Raw genomic sequence first — 22,194 nt, forward strand, 5'->3', positions numbered from 1 at the left:
GACTCATCAAGAAAAAGAGGGAGAGGACTCAAATCAATAAAATTAGAAATGAAAAAGGAGAAGTTTCAACAGACATCACAGAAATACAAAGCATCCTAAGAGACTACTACAAGCAACTCTATGCCAATAAAATGGACAACCTGGAAGAAATGGACAAATTCTTAGAAAGGTATAACCTTCCACGACTGAACCAGAAAGAAATAGAAAATATGAATAGACCAATCACAAGTAATGAAATTGAAACTGTAATTAAAAATCTTCCAACAAACAAAATTCCAGGACCAGATGGCTTCACAGGTGAATTCTACCAAACATTTAGAGAAGAGCTAACACCTATCCTTCTCAAACTCTTCCAAAATATTGCAGAGGAAGGAAAACTCCCAAACTCATTCTATGAGGCCACCATCACCCTGATACCTAAACTAGACAAAGATACTACAAAAAAACGAAATTACAGACCAATATCACTGATGAATATAGATGCAAAAATCCTCAACAAAATACTAGCAAACAGAATACAGCAACACATTACAAGGATCATACACCATGACCAAATGGGGTTTATCCCAGAGATGCAAGGATTCTTCAGTATATGCAAATCAATCAATGTGATACACCATATTAACAAACTGAAGGAGAAAAACCATCTGATCATCTCAATAGATGCAGAAAAAGCTTTGGACAAAATTTAACACCCATTTATGATAAAAACCCTCCAGAAAGTGGGCATAGAGGGAACCTATGTCAGCATAATAAAGGCCATATATGACAAACCCACAGCAAATATCATTCTCAATGGTGAAAAACTGAAAGCATTTCCTCTAAGATCAGGAACAAGACAAGGATGTCTACTCTCACTGCTATTATTCAACATAGTTTTGGAAGTCCTAGCCATGGCAATCAGAGAAGAAAAAGCAATAAAAGGAATACAAATTGGAAAAGAAGAAGTAAAGCTGTCACTGTTTGCAGATGACATGATACTATACATAGAGTATCCTAAAGATGCCACCACAAAACTACTAGAGCTAATCAATGAACTTGGCAAAGTTGCAGGATATAAAATTAATGCACAGAAATCTCTTGCATTCCTATACACTAATGATGAAAAATCTGAAAGAGAAATTAAGGAAACACTCCCACTTACCATTGCAACAAAAAGAATAAAATATATAGGAATAAACCTACCTAGGGAGACAAAAGACCTGTATGCAGAAAACTATAAGACTCTGATGAAAGAAATTAAAGATGATACCAAGAGATGGAGAGATATACCATGTTCTTGGATTGGAAGAATCAACATTGTGAAAATGACTCTACTACCCAAAGCAATCTACAGATTCAATGCAATCCCTATCAAATTACCAATGGCATCTTTTACAGAACTAGAACAAAAAATCTTAAAATTTGTATGGAGACACAAAAGACCCCGAATAGCCAAAGCAGTCTTGAGGGAAAAAAACGGTGCTGGAGGAATCAGATTCCCTGACTTCAGACTATACCACAAAGCTACAGTAATCAAGATAATATGGTACTGGCACAAAAACAGAAATATAGATCAATGGAACAGGACAGAAAGCCCAGAGATAAACCCACATACCTATGGTCAACTAATCTATGACAAAGGAGGCAAGGATATACAGTGGAGAAAAGACAGCCTCTTCAATAAGTGGTGCTGGGAAAACTGGACAGCTACATGTAAAAGAATGAAATTAGAACACTCCCTAACACCATACACAAAAATAAACTCAAAATGGATTAGAGACCTAAATGTAAGACCGGACACTATAAAACTCTTAGAGGAAAACATGGGAAGAACACTCTTTGACATAAATCACAGCAAGATCTTTTTTGATCCACCTCCTAGAGTAATGGAAATAAAAACAAAAATAAACACATGGGGCCTAATGAAACTTAAAAACTTTTGCACAGCAAAGGAAACCATAAACAAGACGAAAAGACAACCCTCAGAATGGGAGAAAATATTTGCAAATGAATCATCAGACAAAGGATTAATCTCCAAAATATATAAACAGCTCATGGAGCTCAATATTAAAAAAACAAACGACCCAATCCAAAAATGGGCAGAAGACCTAAATTGACATTTCTCCAAAGAAGACATACAGATGGCCAAGAAGCACATGAAAAGCTGCTCAACATCACTAATTATTAGAGAAATGCAAATCCAAACTACAATGAGGCCTCACACCAGTTAGAATGGGCATCATCAGAAAATCTACAAACAACAAATGCTGGAGAGGGTGTGGAGAAAAGGGAACCCTCTTGCACTGTTGGTGGGAATGTAAATTGATACAGCCACTATGGAGAACAGTATGGAGGTTCCTTAAAAAACTAAAAACAGAATTACCATATGATCCAGCAATCCCACTACTGGGCATATACCCAGAGAAAACCATAATTCAAAAAGACACATGCACCCCAATGTTCATTGCAGCACTATTTACAATAGCCAGGTCATGGAGGCGACCTAACTGCCCATCGACAGATGAATGGATAAAGAAGATGTGGTACATATGTACAATGGAATATTACTCAGCCATAAAAAGGAACGAAACTGGGTCATTTGTAGAGACGTGGATGCATCTAGAGACTGTCCTACAGAGTGAAGTAAGTCAGAAAGAGAAAAACAAATATCGTATATTAACGCATATATGTGGAACCTAGAAAAATGGTACAGATGAACCGGTTTGCAGGGCAGAAATTGAGACACAGATGTAGAGAACAAACGTACGGATACCAAGGGGGGAAAGCAGTGGGGGGTGGGGGTGGTGGTGTGAGGAACTGGGAGATTGGGATTGACATGTACACTGATGTGTATAAAATGGATGACTGATAAGAAAAAAAAAGTACTTAAAATGGATGAAGGTGATGGTTGCAATACATTGTGAATGTATTTAATACCACTTAAAATGGTAAAAATGGTAAATTTTCTGTTATGTGTATTTTACAATAATACTTTTTTAAAGGCACCATTAAGACATTCTACAAAATGGGGAAAAATATTTGCAAATCATTCATCTGATAAAGGAATTGTATCCAGAATATACAACTCAACAATAAAAAGATAAATAATCCATTTTTTTAAACAGGGAAAGGATATGAACAGACATTTCCCCAGAAAAGTATACAAATGGCCAATAAGTACATGAAAAGATGCTCAGTATTACTAGTTAGTAACTGGGGAAATACAAATCAGAAACACAGTGAGACACTTCATACTCACTGAATGGCTACAATAAAAGAGACAGATAATAAGAAGTTTGAACAAGAAGTAGAGACACTAAACCTTCATAAGTTGCTGGTGAGAATGTAAAATAGTACAGCCACTTTGGAAAACAGTTTGGCAGTTCCTCTACACAAAAACTTGTACATATATGTTCACAGCGGCAATTTTCTTTTTCTTTTTTTAATATTTATTTATTTATTTATTTGGTTGCATGGGGTCTTAGTTGCGGCAGGTGAGCTCCTTAGTTGTGGCACATGGACTCCTTAGTTGCGGCCTGTGAACTCTTAGTTGTGGCACGTGAACTCTTAGTTGCGGCATGCATGTGGGATCTAGTTTCCTGACCAGGGATCGAACCCGGGCCCCCTGCATTGGGAGCGCAGAGTCTTATCCACTGCGCCATCAGGAAAGTTCCGGCATTTTTTAATAGCCAAAAAATAGAAATGACCCAAATATCCATCAGCTGATAAATGGATAAATGAAATGTTATATATATCCCTACAAAGGAATATTATTTGGCAATAAAAAGGTATGAAGTACCAATACATGCTACAACATGGACGAATCTTGAAAACTTATGCTGAATGAAAGAAGCCAGGCACAAGAGGTCACATGTTGTATGATTCCATTTATATGAAATTCCCAGACAGGTAAATCTATAGAGACAAAAATTAGATTAGTGGTCACCAGAAGCTGGGAGAAGAGGAAATGGGGAGTGACTACTAATGGGTACAGAGTTTCTTTTGGGGGCAACGAAAACATTCTGGAATTAAATGTGGTAATCACTGCACAATTCTGTGAATATACTAAAAACAACTGAAGTGTATCAAAACACTAAAAATAAACTAAAAAATATCATTAAGAAATTCATGATAAGGACATAAATTTTGAAATTAAGTGCTTAGAAGTGGTAATTTAAGACTGTAAATAGGGCTTCCCTGGTGGCGCAGTGGTTAGGAATCCGCCTGCTAATGCAGAGGACACAGGTTCGAGCCCTGGTCCGGGAAAATCCCACACGTCGCGAGCAACTAAGTCCGTGCGCCACAACTACCGAGCCTGTGCTCTAGAGCCCACGATCCACAACTACTGAGCCTGCATGCCACAACTACTGAAGCCCACGTGCCTAGAGCCCGTGCTCAGCAACAAGAGAAGCCACTGCAGTGAGAAGCCTGTGCACCGCAACAAAGAGTAGCCCCCGCTCACCGCAACTAGAGAAAGCCTGTGTGCAGCAATGAAGACCCAATGAGGCCAAAAAAATAAATAAATTAATTAATTAATTTAAAAAAAAAAAGACTGTAAGTATATGAATTTTGAGAGAGAATGGGGCGTGGAATCTAAAGGATAAAGATAAAGTCTTTATGGAAACCATAAACAATGGAAACAGACGGAAATGTCAAAACTGTCAAAAAGTCAAAAAAATTAAGAACTAGGAAAGTATGTGTCATGCAAACAAAAGTTTGAAAAGTTCTATTAAAATTCACACTGAGGAAAATGGAAAAGTAAGTTTCAGAGTAGGGAGAAAACAACCAAAACAAAATCATTCAATGACTCATGTAAAGAGATTCCCTGATGACTTAAAAAAAAAAAAAATCTAACTTAGTACATAAAAAACAAGGTTAAGAAAATACACATACAGTCTAAATTTATAAAATTGAAGGCGATATGGACAGATTTTACCAAGTGTAGAGCACTAGCAATTGAGGGCAAAACTGAAATTTAACCAGAATACTTTGGATACATATTAACAGTATTGCTTTTACACAGCAAATTTATAGGACAAGATGAACTGAACTATGTTGGATTCCCTGTCAGTAAATCAAGCACTCCCTTTTGTCCTAAATACACTGAGGTGATGATGAAAAACTGATGATGGCACACTGCACGCCAGAATGTCAGCTCCATGGGGCAGGGACTTTGTTTTGTTTAACTAGAACAATGCTTAGCACACAGGAAGAACTCAATAATACTGGCTAAATGAATCAACAGCACTTTGAAATCTAGAGAATACTGTGTATATGTTTTAGGAATTCCCATCTAGATTAGGGAATTCTTCACATCTAGAAATGGAATTTTAATGAAGAGCCAGAGATAACTGAGCTCTAAAACTAGAGTTTCAGGGAAGAAAAGAATTTTCCTTGAAATACCACACTGACTGGAGGCAGATAAGAAGCCTACATAACTTGCTTGTGTTGTTAAATGCTTAAACATAATCATAAATTTCTTTTATTTTTTACATTGCCAGTATAATGAAAAACATAAATGAGTCCACACAATTCTAAAGAGTTAACTTTTTAAATGGTAAAAATAACTATATACGCTTAGAATTCATCATGGTCAAGTTATAGGAACACACAATACAGAAGATAAAAACCCCTAAAGACAAAGATATGATTTAAGTAAAATATAATAGATAAAGCCACTATCTAAGAGATCAAAGCAGAAAATATAAAACCTAACTGTTAAAATCTATTCAATGCTAACTAAACTTAGAACGATGAACACAGAAAGAAAACAAAATCCTCCAGCTTAAAGGAATTCAATTCACGATAATAGAGAAGAAAAAACTACTAGACAGTGATAAACACCATAACAACGATAAAAACAATTTCTAACAATGCCTGATTCAGCTAATTTACTTATAAATTTACATGGAGGATCAAAAAAAGACACATCTTCAGATGGGAAAAGACACATACTATAATTTCACTCATATGTGGAATATAAAAAACAAAATAAGTGAACAAACCGAACAAAAACAAACATGTAGATGCAGGGAACAGAGTAGTGGTTACCAAAGAGGAAAGGGGGAGTGAAATGGATAAAGGGGGTCAACTGTACGCTGTATGGTGACAGATGGAAACTGAATTTTTGGTGGTGAGCACAATGTAGTATACATATAAGTAAAAATATAATGTTGTACGTGCAAAATATATAATGTTACAAACCAAATTACCTCAATTTTTAAAAAGACACATCTTATTTTAAAACATTACATGTATAAGAAGTTTCTATACCTGTCACATAAATAGTAAAATCAATACCAACGAAACAAATGGTGTTTTTTAATAAAAATATCACTAAGAAGGTTGCATTTAAATATTTAATCAACACAATTATTACAAAATTTTGTTCTTTAAATCAAAGCACTCTATTGTTAGAATAATGACAAATATCACTAGTTAGTTCATTTCACCTCACCTCTCTTTTTAAAAAAGATACTCGTGGTCAATAGACATGCAATTAAAGCTGTAGTTCAAGTTCAAACAACTCCCTCTGAACACACTAAAAAGACAGCCCACTAAAACATCCTGTTATATTTCTCACATTTGAATACTGTCTTAGATTTACCTCTACTAAGAATTTTATTTGAATCTAAAATATCAAGCAAATTTTGGGACTTCCCTGGTGGTCCAGTGGTAAAGAATCCACCTTCCAATGCAGGGGACACGGGCTTGATCTCTGGTCGGGGAACTAAGATCCCACATGCTGCAGGGCAAGTAAGCCCGAGCGCCACAACTACTGAGCTCACGCGCCTCAACTAGAGAGCCCGCGTGCAGCAAACTACAGAGCCCAGGTGCTCTGGAACTGGCATGCCACAACTAGAGAAGAGAAAACTCGCACACCACAACTAGAGAGAAGCCCATGCGCTGCAACAAAAGATTCCACAAGCTGCAATGAAGATCCCATGTGCCGCAACTAAGACCCAACGCAGCCAAAAAATTAAAAAATAAGAAAAAAATTTTTTAAATACCAAAAAAAAAAAGCAAATTTTGAGATGAAATGTTGTTTTGCTTTCCATTAATAAATAGGTATGTCTTTAAATCAGTTTCAACTCTAAAGTTTAGTAAAGAACATAAACTGGTTCAAGTATCAGAGATTTCTATTACTAAAACTAATTTTAGAGTATTTAATCTGAGCAAACTTGATGCTATGTAAAAAAGCTTAAGCAATTTTTGGCACTTTCTGTTGATACAGGAGTTCACTTGATAGTTTTCTGAAAATTATGCTGCAAATACTGAACTTTTAAATAGTCATAAACCAGAAAATTAATCATACCTTAACTTTTTTGTTCATTCTCAAATTGTTTTTCAAGATCCTGAGAGATTTACGCTCTGTTTCAGGCACATTATCTTAGTAGCAAAGCCGAATTTACACTAAGGAAGTGACAGTGCAGATTTGGGGTTTTGACATACATGCTTTACAATAGAAAACATTGTGCAAGTAAAAAAGTACTAATGTTGAGAACTACAACATATGCTAAATAAAATGGTACATTTTTTAAAAGTAAGACTGCTGCTATATACTTATACTGGGCCAAAATTCCTAAAAGGCTATTCCTCCAAAACCTCCTTCTTCCCCTACCCCCTGCTCAAAATAACTTTTTCCATCCTAGAACTCGTAAAATGTATTTAAAATACATATTTCAGTACATCTTTATTATCTTTCCATTAATGGATATAACTCTCTGAAACTGAAAATAGTTTATTTGACCCCTTTGCTCCAAAGCAACTTAATTATGTTTTTCCATTAAATATATTTATTTATTTATTATTATTATTATTTTTGGCTGCATTGGGTCTTCGTTGCTGCACACGGGCTTCCTCTAGTTGCGGAGAGCGGGGGCTACTCTTGGTTGTGGTGCGTGGGCTTCTCATTGAGGTGGCTTCTCTTGTTGCGGAGCACGGGCTCTAGGCACGTGGGCTTCAGTAGTTGTGGCTCGTGGGCTCTGGAGCGCAGGCTCAGTAGTTGTGGCACACGGGCTTAGCTGCTCCAAGGCACGTGGGATCTTCCTGGACCAGGGCTCAAACCCATGTCCCCTGCATTGGCAGGCGGATTCTTAACCACTGAGCCACCAGGGAAGTCCCATTAATTTTAAATATAAATGTTTAAAATTCACTCTAAATTTAATGGAGGGCCTTAATCCATTGTCAGTGAGCTTCCATACCCACCACTCCACTGAATAGCCCTCAAGTCACTGATGAGACTACTACCTGACAAATCCAAGGACTGCTTTCAGCTCTTAAAAGGTGACATGAGTATTTTCTCAAAAACTCTTCCCTGCCTTGTACCTCACAAATCCAATCTTTCCTGGTCCTCCTACTTCCCTGGTTGTCCCTTCCAACTCTCTTTTCTTTTTCCCTCACAGCAGTTCAAATGTTGATCATCCCCAGGGTTCTTTCCTAGCTTCTACTTTTCTAGAGATGTACAAACCTCCCTGGGCGTGTATTTCCTACAGCCTTCACTATATCGGGTAGTGACTCCCAAATCTGTCTCACTCCATGCAGATGATTTGGTTGCACTCTGGGAATTTGTCTCTAACTGATCTTTCTACTATATCATTCTACTGGGTCTCCTTGCCTCTGAGCACAATTCCAATGTCTTTCACATTGTCACTAAGACTGCTGCTCTAAAAACAAAGTTTTAACCGTGTAATTCTATTACTTAAAATCTTTTGGCACTCCTCACCACTTGTCCTAAAGGAAAAAGGAGCATGACATTAAAATCCCTCACAACCTCATCCTGAACTATCTTTTCTGCCTCATCTTCTATTCCTCACCTAAATGATATCACACAAAATCAGTTTCTCAAACAAGCCAACTATTTTTATTCCTATCAGTACTAATAAAACGATCACTCATGCTGCCTAAAATGTACTTTCCCCTCATTTGCATGCTAAAACCTGCTCTTCTTTTAAGATTTGTTTCACATATCACCTCTGGAGAAGCCATTCCCTCCTTCATTGCCTTCTCAATTGGTCATTCCATCCTCAACATTTCTACTGCAGTTCATTTGAATAGTATCTCTCTAAGCAATTATTTCACTGAATTGTAATTTTTTGTAGACATGTCCACTTACACAGAATCTCTAAAAACAGGTGTTATATCTTTTCACCCCTTTATCCCTGTCAGCTAGCAAACATGCCATAGTAGATGCTTAATAAAAAGATGTCCAATAAGCAAATGCTATGTAATTATGTTGCTCTCTATTTTAAATACTCTAATGTTTTACAGATGGCCAACAGGCACATGAAAAGATGCTCAACATCACTAATCATCACAGAAACACAAATCAAAACCACAATGAGGTATCACTTCACACCTGTCAGAATAGCTATCATCAAAAAGACCACAAATAATAAATGTGACAAGGATGTGGAGAACAGGGAACCCTTGTACACCATTGGTGGGAATGTAAATTGGTGGTCACTATGTAAAACAGTATGGAGGTTCCTCAAAAAACTAAAAATAGAACTACCATATGATCCAGCAATTCCACTCCTGGGTATATAGCCAAAGAAAATGAAAACACTAAATCAAAAAGATACTTGCACCCCAACGTTCACAACAGCATTATTTATAATAGCCAAAATATGGAAGCAACCTAAGTGTCCATCAACAGATACACACACACACACACACACACACATACACTGGAATACCACTCAGTCATAAAAAGAATGAAAAATTTTCCATTTGCAACAACATGAATGGACCTAGAGGTTATTGTGCTTACAGAAATAAGTCAAAGAAAGACAAATACTGTATGTTATCACTTACATGTGGAATCTAAAAAATAAAACAAGCCAATTAATGTAACAAACAGAAACAGACTCACAGATATAGAGAACTAATGGTTACCAATGGGAAAGGTGAGGGGAGAAGGGCAAAATTGGGGTAGAGGATTAAGAGGTACAAACTATCAATATTACGTATAAAATAAATAAGCTTCGAGGACATATTGTACAACACAGGAAATAGAGCCAATATTTTATAATAACTTTGAGTGGAGTTGAATCTATAAAGAATTTGAATCAATATATCATACACCTGAAACTAACATAATACTGTAAATCAACTATATCTCAATAATAAATAAATAAATACTCTAATGTTTGACCCTATGAACTAATATATCCCAGTGTTTTATTTTAAAATATGATCAATACAGATTCAGTCCATGACAAGGCAGATAAACTGGCAAGATAAAGTTGATGAATAGATGTCTGGGAAAAAAACATCACTTATGACTAAACCCCATAACTCAATGCCAGAGTTATTCACAAAAGATACTAAGTACTGTATCAACGATATAGACTTCTCTCATAAAAAGGAGATCGCTACTTCAAATTATAATTTCTTTAGGCCTTAATTTTCTCTTCTCTGAAAGAGATACAAACCATTTACCTTATGGATATTAGAATACTCAAAAGAGACTAGAAAACTTTATTTTTGCTAAAATGCATTCTTCTTTGACAGCTCCCAAAGCTGTATAATTTTCACTGAGTTGGGAAGTAAGCTGAGTGTAGCAGAATGGATGACAGTACTCAATTATGCCACTGATTTTTCCTAAATGAATATTAATTACACTTCCCTGCCCAATTATGTCATGTTTGACCATATGACTTGCTTTGGCCAATGAAATGTGAGTGGAAGTGACATGTACCACTTCTGGGCAGAAACTTTAACTGTACTTCCATGGCTCTGAATAGCTCTTCTCCTTCTAATACCTACTACCAGAACATGTATGTCCCAGACAGGAGTTGCTCCTTCAGCCTGAATTCCAGAAAGGAGAATGACTGTGGATGGAGCTGCCATCTACCTAAGTATTTAACACAAGCAAGAAATAAATCTTTATTGTTATAAGGCACTGAGCTCTTCGGGTTGTTTATTACCACAGTATAACTAGCATAAATTAATCAACACACTGAATCAGCTGTTCTTCCTCTATAATATAATACACAGGCATATGACACTATAAGATATTATACTAAAGGTTTTTTATTGTCTTATGCAAATAGACTTATGATTTTAAGAAGGCAGACACTTCTTTTTTCACCTCTAGCACCTGGTAGTAGAAGACTGATAAATTTGACTGATAGTTTGCTGAAAGAACTATAGAAGTACCCATTATGTATTTTCCAACAAATGAAGCTACATAGTTACTGAAAATTTTTAAAATGTAATACAAAAATAACTTGTTTAAAAAAAAAAAAGCTGAAGAAATCAAAATAACTTATACTCTAAAGAAAAGTTGAAGAGATCTGATGACCATCTATTACCTGATCTTAGGTAAAATATCTTAACATTATTCTAAAAGGTTTCGACAATATATTTATCAAAGATTTCAATAATACCAGTTTACTTACAACATATTCACTTGATAACCAGAAAGGAAAGAAGTGTGGGAACAGATGTCCAAGCTGATGCACTGTAAAGTTCACATGCTTCCTTATCGGTTCATATTTACATATGTTTAGTTATTGTTTCTAAACAGTTCCTATAGGAATGGCTGACCTAGAAAACTGACGAATAACAACCCAGAAGAACCAACACATAAAAATGCATAATTCAGTAATTTTAAAACTGCTAATCTAAAGTCACTTAGCACTGGGATAAAAAACATATAACCTCTAATGGTATTAGTAAATTAGGTCATTAAGAAAAGGTTATGTCCAATACCACATGATATCACTTATATGAGGAATCTAAAACATGACACGAACCTATCTACAAACAGACACAGACTCACAGACATAGAGAACAGCCTTGTGGTTGCTGAGGGGGAGCTGGTGGATTGTGAGTTTGGGGCTAGTAGATGCAAACTATTATATATAGAATGGATAAACAACAAGATCCTACTGTACAGCAAAGGGAGCTATTTCAATACCCTGTGATAAACCATAATGGAAAAGAATATAGAAAAGAATGTATATATGCACAACTAAATCACTTTTCTGTACAACAGAAACTAACATAACAGGAACTTCCCTGGTGGCACAGTGGTTAAGAATCCGCCTGCCAAAGCAGGGGACACGGGTTCGAGCCCTAGTCCGGGAAGATCCCACATGCTGTGGAGCAACTATGCCCGTGAGCCGCAACTACTGAGCCTGAGCTCTAGAGCCCGCGTGCCACAACTACTGAAGCCCGCATGCCTAGAGCCTGTGCTTCACAACAAGAAGCCTGTGCACCGCAATGAAGAGTAGCCCCGCTTGTTGCAACTAGAGAAAGCCTGCGCATAACAATGAAGACCCAACGCAGCCAAAAATAAATAAATAAATAAGTAAACAGATAAATAAATAATTTTTTTTAATTTAAAAAAAAGGAAAAAAGGAACACTTTGGCCATCTAAACACTAACTTTTCCTATTTTTTAAGTTAAATGATGTCAGAAAGCTCAAAGTCACAGTACCAAAGCAGTTTATAAATTATAAAACTGTTTAAATATAAGGTTGTATTATTTTAAAAAGCCTCCTCATTAAAAGGAAAGTTCTGCCTATAAATGTACAACATCCAAAAGAGGCAGAAGGTAATCAAAGAACTAACACTGGAAAAGGGGACATTCTGGAAAGACTTTGAGAATCTAACTGAAAAAGTCCTCTTTGAACTTAAACCCTTATTAATTAATGGCATAGTATTCCCCAAATTTCTACTATTTCAAGAGATTATAAAACCAAATCTCCTGGAAATGGAAATATCCTATAGCCAACAAATAAATAAAAGGACATAAATCTGAATCTACCTAAAAGAGCCATAGTAAACATATTTTCTTTTTAAATGAATAAATTGCTGTTGATTTATTTAGAATAGATGGTATAGTTGCACAGTTCCAAAAGAACTAAAAAGGTATATACGCTGAAAAGTCTTCCTGCCACCTTATCTCAGATCAACTCAGTTTTCATCCCCGAACCCACTCTCAGGTAACCACAGTTACTAATTCCCTTGTATCCTTCCAGATCTCTTTATGCATAAGCAAATAAACAACAAATATAGATTCTTATTTTCCCTCCTTTGCATAAAAGCTAGATTACTATATACACTGTTCTGTGCCTCATCTGTCATGTTGTTTTGTTACCTGACAATACATATCATGGAGAATTCTCCGTATCAGTACAAAGACAGCTTCCTCATTCTTTTTATAGACTTTACAATGAAGCAGAATCTCAAAAAGTCAGCCTCTTTACTTTATAACTCATTTTATAATCCCCTTGTGATCATCTCAACAAAGACATATGTAATGTTGCTGTAATAAGAAATCTTCGGGGGGCTTCCCTGGTGGCGCAGTGGTTGAGAATCTGCCTGCCAATGCAGGGGACACGGGTTCGAGCCCTGGTTTGGGAAGATCCCACATGCCGCGGAGCAACTAGGCCCGTGAGCCACAATTACTGAGCCTGCGCGTCTGGAGCCTGTGCTCCGCAACAGGAGAGGCCACGATAATGAGAGGCCTGCGCACCGCGATGAAGAGTGGCCCCCACTTGCCGCAACTAGAGAAAGCCCTTGCACAGAAACGAAGACCCAACACAGCCAAAAATAAAAATAAATAAATAAATAAATAAACCCAAAGTTAAAAAAAAAAAAAGAGCCCAGTGTGTTGTAGCCAGAGAATTGAGCTGCTCAGGCCATGCTCAGTCTAAAAAAAAAAAAAAAAAGAAAGAAATCTTTGGAATTTAAAAAATCTTATCTGATATTTTTATTATAAAGAATTTATTAAAGTATGGAATACCTATAGAGAAGTGAACAAATAAAAAGTGTATAAGCCTGATGAAACACCACTAAGCCACCACACTCGTATAACTATGATTTTTTAGTATTTCATGGTCTATTAGTATCTAGGAAATATGTTAGAGAAAATTTAAAGTGTTGACTTCCTACACTTCCATTTGGGACACAGTTTGGGGGCTTATGTTTCTTATATTCCATTTCACATAGCTTGATCTTTGTTATTTTTCTTTCAAAATTTTAATTAAGTAGTTCATACATATAAAAATAAACACAAACATATGAATAAAAACTAAAAAATAATAAAAGAAGTATTCATGTACCTAACACCTATCTTGAGAACCCCCTCCCTACCCCTCCCATGAGGTAAGCTGTATGCTTAAGGGTTAACAGTACAGACTCTAGAGCCAGACTGCCTGAGTTTGATTACAAGGTTTACCACTTATTAGCATTATGATTTGGGGAAGTTAAAGTTTTCTGCACTCTTATTTATAAGCTCCTTTACTAATAAATGAGAATAATAATAGTGCCTGCTTCACAGCAGGTACTCATTTAATTATGAGAATTAAATAAGTATATATTCGTAAAGTATTTAACACTTTCCAGCATATACTACATAAAATTTAGCTATTTTTATATTCACTCTCTGCCACCCTCACAAGGAAATATGTTTACCATTCTATTACTATATATGTAGTAAAATGGATGTATGGATGAGAATTGTGATCTTTAAATTTTATACTAACTGGCATCAGAGTCTAAGTATTCCTTTGCAACTTCCTTTTTTCATTCAAAATTTCTGAGATTCATCTACATTGATACATACAGCTATTGTTCATTCATGTTCTTTCTTGTACAGTATTCTATGGTGTAAATTAAAAGAAGTATCTACATATTTCTGTCAATAGACATCTGGATTATTTCCAGTTTTTGCTATTATGAAAAATGCTACTACTAACATGCTTGAACATGTCTCCTGATACAGATTTGTAAAAAAGTTTTTCTAGAGTATATATCTAGGTGAAGAACTGCTGGGTCACTAGGTATATACAAGTTTAACATTATAACAATGTCAAATTGTTTATCAAAATGGTTATATTATAGCATCACATGCTTTATTAGGAAAGAAGCGGTATTAAATCACTGATCTAAGCTTCCAATTTAAGAAACTAGAAAACAGAAGAGGAAATTAAACCTGAAGAAGGCAGAAAAATGGATATAATAAAGGACAGAAATCCATGGAACAGATAACAGAAAAAAATAATAAAGAAAAATCTATTTAAAATAACTGATTCTTTAAGAAGATCAGTAAAGTTGATAAGTTTCTAGCCAAAAGGATAAAGAAAAAAAGAGAAAAGATACAAATTATCAGTACTGGGAACAAGAGAGGTAAGTAACATCACTACTGATTCTATAGATATTAAAAGGATAATAAGGTAATGTTATAATTTTATGCCAATAAATCCAACAAATAAGATGAAACAGAGAAATTTCTTGAAAGACAAAAACTACCAAAGTCAATGCGAGAAGAAATAGACCTGAAAAGCCATATAGCTAACAGAGAAGTTAAGCTTATAGTTTAAAACATTCCACACACACACACACACAAAAAGACACAAACAGATCCAGATGACTTCACTGGTGAACTCTAACAAGGATTTAAGACTAATCTTTCACGAACAAAGAAGCAAAAAGCCTGAACAAAATATAAGCCAATCAACCAGCAATGTATAAAAGGATAATACAGTACAATAAAGTGGATTTTATCCCAGTAATGCAAAGTTGGTTTAACATTCAAAACTCAATGTAACTCATCATATCAACAATAGAGCATGAGAGTTCCTAGTGCTCTACAGTGTCACCCACACTTGATGTTATCTTTTTTTTAATATTTATTTATTTGGCTGTGCTGGGTCTTAGCTGCGGCACACGGGATCTTCGTTACAGCATGCAGGATCTTTAGTTGCGGCATGCGGGATCTTTAGTTGCAGCACGTGGGATCTAGTTCCCTGACCAGGGATCGAACCCAGACCTCCTGCATTGGGAGCGCAGAGTCTTAGCCACTGGAGCACCAGGGAAGTCGAATACTGTTCAACTTTTAAAATGAGTACAGGGACTTCCCTGGTGGCGCAGTGGTTAAGAATCCACCTGCCAATGCAAAGGACATGGGTTCGATCCCTGGTCCAGGAAGATCCTACCTGCCGCAGAGCAACTATGCCCGTGTGCCACAACTACTGAGCCTGTGCTCTAGAGCCCACATGCCATAACTACTGAAGCCCATGCGCCTAGAGCCCATACTCCGCAACAAGAGAAGTCACCACAATGAGAAGCCCGTGTACCGCAACGAAGAGTAGCCCGTTTGCTGCAACTAGAGAAAGCCTGCACACAGCAACAAAGACCCAACACAGCCAAAAATAAATAAATAAATTTATAAAAATAAAATGAGTATAAATGGTATCTCGAGGTTTCCGTTTACGGTTCCCTAGTTACGCTGAACTTCTTATTATCCATTCTTTCTTCCTCTTCTTTGAAATTCTTATTTGTCTCTTTTGACCATTGTTTCCGTTGGGCTGTATTTCTTATTAATTTGGACAAGTTCTTTCTATATTCTGGATACCAATATTTTACCAGTGTATGTACCATAACTATCTTCTGTTAGTTGTTTTTCTTCATTTTTTTCATTCTATTTTAACGAACAAAATTAATTTTAATGTATTTGAATTTATCAATATTTTACTTCAATGTGTTCTTTTTGTGAATTATTTATGATATCCTTCCCTACCCCAAGGGCATAAAGATAGTCTATATTCTCTAACGAGAGACTTAAAAAAAAAAAAGACATTTTTTTTTTTTTGGCTGTGAGGGGTCTTAGTTGCAGCAAGCAGGATGTTTGTTGAGTCATGCGGGATCTTTCGTTGCAGAGTGCAGGCTTCTCTCTAGTTGTGGCGGGTGGACTTCTCTCTAGCAGGCTTTTCTCTAGTTGTGGTGCATGGGCTTCTCTAGCGGGCATTTCTTTAGTTGTGGAGCATAGGGTCCACAGCGTGTGGGCTCTGTAGTTTGCGGCACGCGGGCTCTCTTGTTGAGGCGCACAAGCTCAGTAGTAGTGGCGCACAGGCTTAGTTGCCCCGTGGCATGTGGGATCTTAGTTCCCCGACCAGGGATAGAACCCACATTCCCTGTGTTGGAAGGCAGATTCTTTACCACTGGACCACCAGGGAAGTCAAATTTCTTTCTTTTTTTGGCTGCATTGGGTCTTCGTTGCTGCAAGTGGACCTTCTCTAGTTGAGGCGACCGGGGGCTACTCTCTGTTGCGGTGCACAGGCTTCTCATTGAGGTGGTTTCTCTTGTTGCAGAGCACAGGCTCTAGGCACGCAGGTTTCAGTAGTTGCAGCTCACGGGCTCAGTAGTTGTGGCACGTGGGCCCTAGAGCGCATGAGCTTCAGTAGGTGTGGCGCGTGGGCTCAGTAGTTGCGGCATGTGGGCTCTAGGGTGCATGGGCTTCAGTAGTTGTGGCATGCAGGCTCAGTAGTTGTGGCTTGCGGGCTCTAGAGCACAGGCTCAGTAGTTGTGGCACAGGGGCTTAGTTGCTCCACAGCATGTGGGATCTTCCCGGACCAGGGCTTGAACCTGTGTCCCCTGCACTGGCAGGTGGATTCTTAACCACTGAGCCACCAGGGAAGCCCCCAGAAATGGTACTTAAATAAGTTTATTCCAGAACTTAAAGTGACTGACAAAAAAAAAAATACCTTAAAATGAGGCACACAAATGCAGTCTTTTAACATGCCAAGAGAGAAACCATCTTGAAAATAAGAAGTCATACTTTGGAAACTTCGAATTTTGTCTACTCACTATGAATCAAATCCTCACCACTTTCCAATCACTTTATTATAAAGTCAGCTTATTAAAGCAGATAGGTGTTTCATAACCCACTACAGAACATACCATTTTAGTTATTAGGGTTATTTGGCTGGGTTAAGGGGAGGCACAGCTTTCCCCTAAACTACAAATCCAAGATTCCTAATCCCAGGGCTTGGGCCTTGGTTCCCTAAAGATTTCTGCCCTATTGCCCCACCTCCACAGCCTTCCTGAAATGGAACCTGACAAGTTCACCTCTGTCATTTAACCTAAACTACCTGCTCAATCCAGTAGTAGAGCTCCTTAACACACAGTTCCCTCCGGACTATCCCTCTGGCCTTATGCCTTTTCATGCAGACCTTTATACACCAAGGACACCTGTTATTTTCTATCCTAAATCTTCAGGGTCCAATTCAAGCCTTCTCCACCTTAATCACATAGAGCTTTTAATTCCATTTAGAACTTAATTCTTCCCTAGTTGTTTATGAGGCTAGGTCTGGCTTCCCAATTAAACTATAAGCTCCTCAAAGACTGAAGTGATATCTTAATACTTTCATTATGCCCCATGTTGCCTAATATAGCATATACACTCTCTTACATGTTTCCTGATTGATTAACTAGATTCTCATCATATAACTTACTCAGCTCCTTTAACTCCATATCTTCAAGTAAGGTAAGCCAAGTATGCTAATGATTTTTATTCCTTTTAACAGGGAAAGCATACAAACTTGGTAGTACTGGATAATGGATATTAATTAGAAGACTATTTGAACTGCTTTTACCCACAACACTTCTGATACCAAATGTGTGGCTGTCTTTTCTAACACTACTCCTCCAACTTTCTAAGAAAAGCCGAGTGTCCGACAATTCAATTCAACTCTGACTCTATCTACCTGGAGTTAATGTCAGATCCCAAAGGTTAAGGGCTCAGTTAAGGGCAAGACTGCCCCCACTTCTACTGCCAGTCAAAAGTCCCAGGTTGTCACCGATACTTGCAACATGGATACAATTTAGGAATGGTCAAATGAAAGAATTGCAAAGGGCAAGGTATGAGGAAAAGGGCTAGGAGCTTCCATGTCTTCTCCGGTGAGCCACCCTCCTAGCACCTCGATGTGATCACCAAACCAAAAGCTCCCTGAATCTCACTGTTCAAGAGTTTTTATATAACTCAATCTTCATCCTGCTACTCCTCCTCTTCCCAGAGATTGGTAAGCGGGCCCCAAAGTTCCAACCCTCTAATCACTTAGTCTTTCTGGTGACCAGTACTACCCTGAAGCTATCCAGGGGCTCCCAGCCACCAGTCATCTTATTAGCATACAAGAGACACTCTTATCACTCAGAAGATTCCACGAGTTCTAGGAGTTGTGAGCCAGGAACCTGGGCCAAAGACCAAATTTTTTTTACTGTATCACACTATTTCTTTAACACATTCAAAAAAGTTTCAAGGTATCAAATAACTTAGTTGAGGAGACTCGAAAGGCAGATATTCGAAGAAGAAAACCTTTTTAACAATAAAAAAAGAACACTTATAGAAAATAAGCATACAGGTCTTACTGTGCAAACACACCAACTAAAAATATAAAGAAAAATTAAAATAGCCACAAGCTACTGAACACAGATCTTCCTAGACTTACGATGATGTTATGTTCCAATAAACCCATCGTAAGTAAGTTGAAAATGCATTTCATACACCTAACCTACCGAACATCATAGCTTAGTCTAGCCTACCTTAAACATGCTCAGAACACTTATTTTAGCCTACAGTTGGGAAAAAACATCTAACACAAAACCTATTTTATAATAAAGTGTTGAATATCTCATGTAATTTATTGAATATTATACTAAAAATGAAAAACAGAATGGTTGTATGGGCACAGATGGTTATAAGTATACTGGCTGTTTACCCTTGGGATTGGATAGCTGACTGGAAGCCGTGGCTTGCTGTCGCTGCCCAGCACCACAAGGGAGTATCATACCACATACTGCAGGAAAAGATCAAAATCTTAAGTACTGTTTCTACTGAATGTATTATCACTTTCATACCATCATGAAGTCGAAAAATCCTAAATTGAACTACTGTAAATCAGGGACTGTTTGTACTTATTCTGTGCCAAACATTCTACTAACTGCTTTACCTGAATTCTCATATCTCTACAACAATCCTATGAGGTGAATCCCACTATTAGCCTCATTTTTAGATGAGGAAAACTGAGGCACAGAGACTCCTCAAGGTCACACACCTGGCAAGCAGTGGAGCCAGGATTCCAACTCAGGTAGTCCAACCCTAAAACTTCTACCAGCAGTGTTCAATGACCCCCAAAGATTTGATAGCAGCTCTATTTTCCCCTCCTCAATTCTGCTAACTTCTGGGTTTGCATTTCCCAGAATACATCATTCTCTTCAGGCTTTTCTGCCTTAAACACACACTATTCCCTGGGGCTGGAATGCCCTGCTCTATTTTATACAGAGAGTAAAGCCCTCACTCTTCAAACAGTAGCTTAAAAACAACTTTCTCTATGAAGCCCTCTTCATTCCTTCCATATTTGCCGCCCCCAATCCTAGGGAAGGAATACATCACTCCCTTAGCTCCTTGGAAACAATGATTCGTAGATACTTCTATTGTTGGGTTTATTTGTATTGTAACTGTATTTTTCAGTACTATCTACCGGGCACTACACTGCACGCCTGAGACATTCAGATACTTGTTAAGGACTAGGAATGGTCCCAGTTTAAGTTCAACTATAATTTAAACGACTACTTCCTTCTAGTCAAGACAACATCATTCATTCTAATAATATTTTACCACGCTCTATAGGCCTGCATATGCAAGATTCACTGGTGAGAAAAATTAATATCTTAAGATTCCCAGGTTCAGATTGGGACTTATAAATTGCATCTTTCCAACCATTTCTCAACTCCCACACTAAGACTTTGGCACTAGAGCTTCTCAATAATACCAAAATTTTGTCTCTACCTCTTTAGTATTTGTATCTTACTCTTGGTTAGACTTTTGTTTCAACAAATGTAGTTAAATTTTGAAACACCATCTACTAAATTCAATAAAACAAAAGTCTAACCAAGAGTAAGACATTCACACTAAGAAACTAGTGACAGAAATTAAGCCACACAGTACTTCAAAAGCTGCTCTGCTAGACTATCCACATTGAACTCTACATTCTTCCACTTCCTACACACTAACCTGCTTTCACTAACCTATTACTCCATCTAACAGTCCTCTTTTTTTATAAGAGCATTTTGAGATATAATTCACACAACATACAATTCACCAATTTAAAGTGTACAATTCAGAGCAACCATCACCGCGATTTTTAAAAAATTTTTTTAAATGCCACAATCAATTTTATAACATTTTGGTCATCCCAAAGAGAAACCTGTACCCATTCAGCAGTCACTCCATGTATTATATTAGTCAGGGTTCTCCAGAGAAACAGAGCCAATAGGATGTGTATATATACAGAGAGAGAGAGATTTATTTTAATTAGCTCATATAACATCCTGGGGGCTGTCAACTGAAATTTGCAGGGCAGGCCAGCCGGCTAGAGAAGGGAAGAACTGCTGTTGCAGTCTTGAGTATGATGGCTCTCTGAAGGCAGAATTCCTTCTTTGGGGAAACCTCAGTCTTTTCTCTTAAGGCCTTCAACTAATTGGATAAGACTCACATTCTGGAGGGTAATCTGCTTTATTCAAAGCCTACTGATTTAAATGTTAATCACATTTTTTAAATACCTTCACAGCAACATCTAGACTGGTATTTAACCAAAAACTGGACACCATGGCCTCACCAAGTTGACATATAAAATTAACCATCACACTCCCTGTTACTTCCTGCTCCTGGCAACCACTAATCTACTTTCTCTCTATGGATTTGCCTATCCTACACATTTCATATAAGCAGAATTAAACAATATGTGGCCTTTCACTGAACATAGTGTTTTCAAGGTTCATCCATGTTGTAGTATGTATCAATATTTCATTCCTTTTAATTACCAAATAATATTCCTTTATATAGTATACCACATTTTATTTACCCACTCATCAGTTGAAGGACATTGGGTTGTTTTTTTTTCTTTTTACAATGAACATTTGTACAAGTTTTTGTGTGGACATATGTTTTGATTTCTCTTGGGTATATACAAAGGAGTAGAATTGCTGGCTTATATGATAACCCTGTAACATTCCTTTTTACTACGCAAAATTTTCCAAAAAATTCAAAGCTACAAATTTTGTTTATTCTACAAGCATAACTACCATTGCTATACTAGTAACATACAGCATGATCTTATCTTCTATCCCTGAACTTCTGAAGTGGAAGGAAACATAACTGGCATCTAATAATACAGTTAATATTTCTATATTTAAAGTTAAAAAACCAAATATATTCATTTTTTTCTAAATTAGATTTACTTATAGGGGGAGGTCACATATATAATTTAAAATACAACCTCCAAACATATTATACTTAGAAATTATCCAATGAAGGATGTGGAGAGAAGGGAACTCTTGTACACTGTTGGTGGGACCGTAAATTGGTGTAGCCACTGTGGAAAACAGTATGAAGAGTCCTCAAAAAACTAAAAAGAGA

At 37.0% G+C, this 22,194-nt stretch overlaps 1 protein-coding gene across 50 annotated transcripts in view; it reads right to left on the reverse strand.

Moving 5' to 3' along the window:
* Window positions 1-22,194, reverse strand: part of SLMAP (sarcolemma associated protein) — a 150,914-nt gene that overhangs the window by 118,668 nt on the left and 10,052 nt on the right. The window lies entirely within an intron of this gene.

Source organism: Balaenoptera borealis (genome assembly GCF_965194805.1).
Source record: "Balaenoptera borealis genome assembly, chromosome: 12".
In the NCBI taxonomy this organism is placed as follows: Eukaryota; Metazoa; Chordata; class Mammalia; order Artiodactyla; family Balaenopteridae; genus Balaenoptera; species Balaenoptera borealis.